At 45.2% G+C, this 5,932-nt stretch overlaps 1 pseudogene; it reads left to right on the forward strand.

Annotated features, from left to right (window-relative positions):
- The first annotated feature begins 476 nt into the window (after positions 1-476).
- Positions 477-1,363, forward strand: LOC101998245 (annotated as a pseudogene).
- Positions 1,364-5,932: the final 4,569 nt, after the last annotated feature.

Raw genomic sequence — 5,932 nt, forward strand, 5'->3', positions numbered from 1 at the left:
AAGAAAGTAACAACAGGGTGGATGGGAGAGAAACCATTCCATGCATGAATAAAAGTGTTCCAATAGAAACTGTCACCCTGTAGAGTTAGTATGAGCATCTATGGTCTGGAGTGTCCCCCACAGGCTCATGTGTCTGAGTGCCTGGTCTTCAGCTGGTGATGTTGTTTGGGAGGTTGTGGTACCTTTGGGGACCAGGTTTTGCTGGTGTACAATATCTAATTCCTTTCTGTCTGGCTCTCTGCTTCCTAGTCCTGCTACTGTATTAAAAATGCCACACACAGCCAGTGCTCCAGGGCCTTAGTCTTCCTTGCCAGTGATGGACTTTATTCTCCAAAACCATGAACTAAAGTAAATCGTTCTCAATTGATTCAGGAAACTTTGTCATAGCAATGGGAAGGGTAATCAATAAATATGCTAACAACAACAACAGGAGATGGCCTTTGGAGATGTAGAAATCTACCTCATAGTTCTCAATAATGTCTCCTTGTGATAGAGCAGCTGGTCAAATAACATATTCACTTTTGTACAGTATTGGAAATGGGCAGCCTATCATATCAACCCCAGGATGGGTGTTCCAGATGGTGTCCTGGTGGAACTATAAGACTTCCCTTCCCCATCTGAAAGATGCCATTGCAACAGACAAAGAGGTCTCCTTCAAAGACCTGATGTGACTGTCCTTGTGGGCTCCATGCCAAGAAGAGAAGGCATAGAGAGGAAAAGCCTACTAAAAAGCAAATGTGAAAATCTTCAATGTTCAGGGTGCAGTCTTGGAGAGCTATGCCCAGAAATCAGCTAAGGTCATTGTAGTGGGAAACCCATTCAACACCAATTGTCCAACAGCCTCCAAGTTAACCCCATAGATCTCCAAGGAGAGCTTCAGTTGCCTGAGTCGCTTGGACCACAACCTAGCAAAAATCTCAAATTGCTCTTAAATGTGGTGTAACTGGTGATGACACAAAGAAGGTCATTATCCGGGGAAGAGCATTCATCAACTCCGTATCCGAATGTCAATCATGCTAGGGTGAAATTGAAAGGAGAGGAAGCTGGTGGGTGTGATGCCCTAAGAGACGACACCTGGCTCAGGGGTGAGTTCGTCACCACTGTGTAACAGCACGGTACTGCTCTCTGCAAGACTCAGAAACTGCCGTCCAGTGCAACGTCTGCCCTGAAAGCCATCTCTGGCCACATCAGAGGGAGAGCTTGTGTCCATGGGCACTGTCTCTATTGGCAACTTCAAGAATAGGTCCTGGAAGCTTGTTGAAGCCTCCCTATTAACGATTTCTCATGTGAGAAAATGGATCTTACTGCAAAGGACCTGGCAGAAGAAAAAGATACTGCTTTTGACTTTCTTTCCTCTGCATGACCAGACAACCACGTTGATGTCAATAAGTATCCCGAAGCTGGGGACTCAAAATGATGTCTTTGAGCCTAGTACCAAACAGTAATAATGCTACACTCAAATTGTGAACAGCAACATATTTTAAATATTATGTACTTCGTGGTTCAGATTTGCGAGAGCCAATCAAGCTGTTAGTACTGCAATCTAAATAAAAATACAGTTGAGTGAAAAAACAGCAGCAGCAGCAGCAGCAACAGAAAAATCTATGCCACGAGGCTGGGAAGTAGAGGTTAGAAAAATAACATACAGAAAAGCTGTCAGTTCCACGGCGATGCCTCCAAGTCAGGGACACACCATCCTCATCATCACTGAAGATGAGGGCTTCGGTAGACGGCCAAGGAAGTCTGGCGACGCATTGATGGGAACGTGGTGGTAAGATGGGAGTGGGAATGAGGCGGCTCTCAGGTTCTGTCCTGGGTAATGGTGACTCCGTTCATGAAAACCAGGAACACGGGGCAGGAGAAGATCGAGACTATGGTGAGCTAAATTTTGGCCATACCTAAGGTGGGGACATCCCAGTACAGCTGTGTCGTCAGTGGTAGGTCTGTGGGTGTCGGAGTTTGGGAAGGACCCTGGCTTCTGATAGAGAAAGGCTGGGTCGAGCTGCTCTCTTCACAGACATTCAATCAACCTTGTTTTGAGCCACTAATGAACAATTCCAGGGCACTGGGGAAAGAGAGAGGTGCCGCCTGCCAGTGTGGACGCTCTTAGAGTAATGGGCTGATGGCTGCAGAAAAACTCAAGCCAAATAACACTAATTTTTCAGCTATAAATAAACCTGCCTCTGCAGTCAGGGCTTTCAGTAACTCAGAGGAGAGGAAATGTAGCCATGGAAACGGGAAAGAGGGCTCTGTGGAGGCCACATCATGCCCGCAGGGCGAACATGTCAGCGAGTTCCAGCCAAGAGCAGCAGAGTGGTGGGTGGTCTGGCCGGTGGGAAAGAGGCTAGCCTGAAGTCTTGGGTTCAAGTTCAAGCTGGGTGTCTGTAATAGGTTATCGGATACACGTGAATGAGCCTTTGTTCCTGTTTGGAAACATTGTCCCTGTTTGAGATCTTAATATGTATTCCTGAATTCAGTCCTCAGAACTACCTCACAGTGTGGCTTTTGTCTTGAGTCCTTTAGAGACAAGTAAACTGATCCTGGCAGAACGTGACAGTTCCGAGATTTGAACCCAGGTAGTGTTCATCCAGATTCCTCTCAGGGTCTCTTCACCACTGTTACTGGGTTCACTTCCAGAGGCTTATGCATTCTTAGTAGCCTACAGATTTCATGATGGGCAAGCAGCATTATTTATATTGAGGCCTCGATTATAGGTGTATATTTAGCCCTCTCGTTCCTCTCAAAATTGGTCCTCCAAGGAGACAGCGTGGAAATATGTGTCCCAACTCTTCTTAGTTCTGAGAGTCCCTGTCCCGCAGAGTGCAACAGAGGGCTCGAGCCAGCAGTGGTGTCATCAACGTGGGAGATGACAGCTCATGATACTGCCCTTGTGGGCTCACAAAAAGAGACGCCTTTCTCCTGCTCTTGCCCTGTGGTGCAGACGGGTTACTTACAGGCTCTCCACGCCTGCTTCTTGCAACTGCCCAAACCTTGGAAACTCCACAGAGGTAAAAAGATTATGGTGGACAATAGCCTTGCTGTCATGGAAGTCACCAAGTCAGAGCACATGGCTTGGAGTTGGCATCAGAGATTGGGGGAAGTGCATTCTAGGAAAAGAGAACTTAAATTTTGAAACGGCAGGAAATGATGTATCTGCCACAAGATCAACATGACTTTCTCATAAACTTATTAAGCAATTGCATTTTTCTAAGCAGTATTTTTCTACCTACATTGTACACATATAACTAGTAAAGTGAAATTAAGGATTTAAAAAATAATGACTTTTATGGTAAGCAGAAGATACTGCTTATCATAATTGTGGAAGTATGGTTTTGAACGTGCTACTCTCATGGGTTGAAGATCATGCCATTGGTCTGTCACCTTGGAGCCAGCTCTTACTCCCTTGCCTTACTGCATGTCCGTCAGAACTACTAAGAATTCCTATAGCACACACATAGAGAGGCGGGCCTGGACCTAACCTAAGAAACTCAACATCGAAGGGATGTGTAGACAGGGGAGATTTGCCTAAGAAGTTAGGGTGAAAACCCAGAGAAATGGCCACACAAGGACAGTTTCTAGCATGTTCTCTTCGCAGGCTTATGAAGCCATTGCAGGTACTCTGTACCAAGACCAGCCATTGTTTCTGTGGTTCCTGTGGAACAGAAATTCCTAAAGGAAGAAGGACATTGGCTTGGGCAAGCTGGAGAAGCAGAAGGAACATGGTCACTGCCATTTCCTAAGAACCGTTGCAGGAAGGGTTGTCTTACTCACTCTTCTATTGCTATAAAGAGACACCACGACCGAGGTAACGAATACAAGAAAGAACTTGACTGGGGCTCTCAGCTCCAAAAGGGAGTGGAGTTCATGACCATCATGGCGGGGAGCACGGCAGCAGTCACAGCACCAGAGCCGTAGCTGAGAACTTGATCCACACGTAAAAGGAAAAGAGAGAGATAGACACTGGGAATGACGGGAATCTTTTGGAACCTCCAAGTCTCCTGCCATTCCCAGTGACAACATCTCCTCCACCAAAGCCACACCTCCTAATTTGCTGGAGGCTGCAGCACGCTCATTTGTGTCTATTCACCCCACAAATGGAAACCATGGCAGACTAACGTACCATCTAGCTTGGTGAACCAAGGTTTTGGTGAACTAAGAGTTTTTCCGGGGTTTGTTCACAGGCATGTGGGTGAGGGTTACCAGAAGGAACAGAGAAGACTCCAAAACGCAGCTGCCTCTCTGAAAAGCCCACCCTGACAGTTGATGACTCATAAAGCTGCAGGCCTGGACACTGCACAGCTCGCAGGCAGCTTGACAGGTCTGAGAAATCCCTCTGCAGCTTGGGTGGCTAGCATCTTCTCCCCGAGCCGTTGTTGGCTAGTCTATAAAGCTGGGGAGGGGCCTTCCAGAATCTCCCAAGTTTCTACTTGACCTGATGTGTGACGTTTGTTTACCTCTGGAGTCTCACGAGCCTCCTCTCTCTTCCTAAGGGAATATTTCAATCTGCTCAACCTAAGAGTACACACACACACACACACACACACACACACACACACACACACACACACACACAGACCATTTAAATCCCACCCTTAAGAAGTGATTGAGATTCAGTCCTCCAAAGCAGGGGGGGAATAACTGCTCCTCTGACACTGTTCTGGAATATTCTGTTCTCATCTAACAGAATTGTGTTTGGGTAAACATTAATCTGGCTGAGGATGAAGAAAGAGAAAGCGGGAATATTCTAGAAAAATATATTGCTTAGGACAAATAGAGTCCAATCTATTTCTTGGCTTAAATCAGTTGATAGATTTTATTGTCATAAGCCTTTGACTATTAGCCAGAAATCCTAGATGTATGGGTGGATTGCTGTAGATGTGGTATTTCAAGTGATTGTTGGTCAGGCTGGTTTTTTGGAGCCGTTTCTTAGGTGGGTTTAAAACAGCAGGTTTCCCTGAAAGACAATTTTCTATGCCCTGTACAGAGTTCTGCAGGGAGTGTACAGCGACACCTGGTGGCCAGCAAGGCAAAGTACCTTGGCTTTGTTAGACCATCATGAATTTAAAATTACTTCTCAAATTTGATTTGTTGGTTGAGAATTGCATCCTTTGTTCCAATTCTTATAGTAGGATTGTTGTTCTATATTTAAAACAAATAGACTTTGATTCTGGTAGATTATTTCTAGAGTGTCCCAACTTTTTAAAAAGATCATTCATTAGGTGAGTTAGCCAGGTCTGTATTGAATTAAATCTTACTGGGGTCAGGACCAGGGGGAGACAAGAGAGGCGTTTAGCATTGAGTGAAAAATCTAAATGGTGCAAAAACAATCTTAGTAATGAATAGAGATGAGGATGATGGTGGTGGTGGTGATGTTGGTGATAATGATGATGACTGGTCAGGGTTTTGCTAGTTAACCCTAGCTGGCCTGAAACTTACTATGTAGGACAGAGTGGCCTCCAACTCCCGGCAACCTTTCTGCCTCTGCCTCCAAAGTGCTGGGATTGCAGGTGTGCCATCATATATAGCTTTACATGGAATTTCTCCCTCCTTTCTCTTTCCTTTTCTACACTAGTGTTACTTTGTGGGGGGTCTGGAATTTGTGGCCTCAACCAATCCTCCTGCCTCAGCCCCCCAAGTAGCTGGAACTAACTGTGCCTGGCTTAATGCACTATTTTTAAAAGCCAAATTCAATGCAACGTTTCAGTATAAGAAATATAGACATTTTTATGTGTATGAGTGTCTTAGTCACTCTTCTGTTGCCATGACAAAACCCCCTGGCCAAAGCAATTTGCAGCAGAAAGAGTTTATAGGGGCTTACAGTTCCAGAGGGCTATAGTCTGTGACCATCAGGGCAGAGAGCATCGCGGCAGGCAGCTCACATCTATTTATTTATTTATTTATTTATTTATTTATTTATTTATTTATTTATTAT

The sequence above is a fragment of the Microtus ochrogaster genome, linkage group LG1 (genome assembly GCF_000317375.1).
Source record: "Microtus ochrogaster isolate Prairie Vole_2 linkage group LG1, MicOch1.0, whole genome shotgun sequence".
In the NCBI taxonomy this organism is placed as follows: domain Eukaryota; kingdom Metazoa; phylum Chordata; class Mammalia; order Rodentia; family Cricetidae; genus Microtus; species Microtus ochrogaster.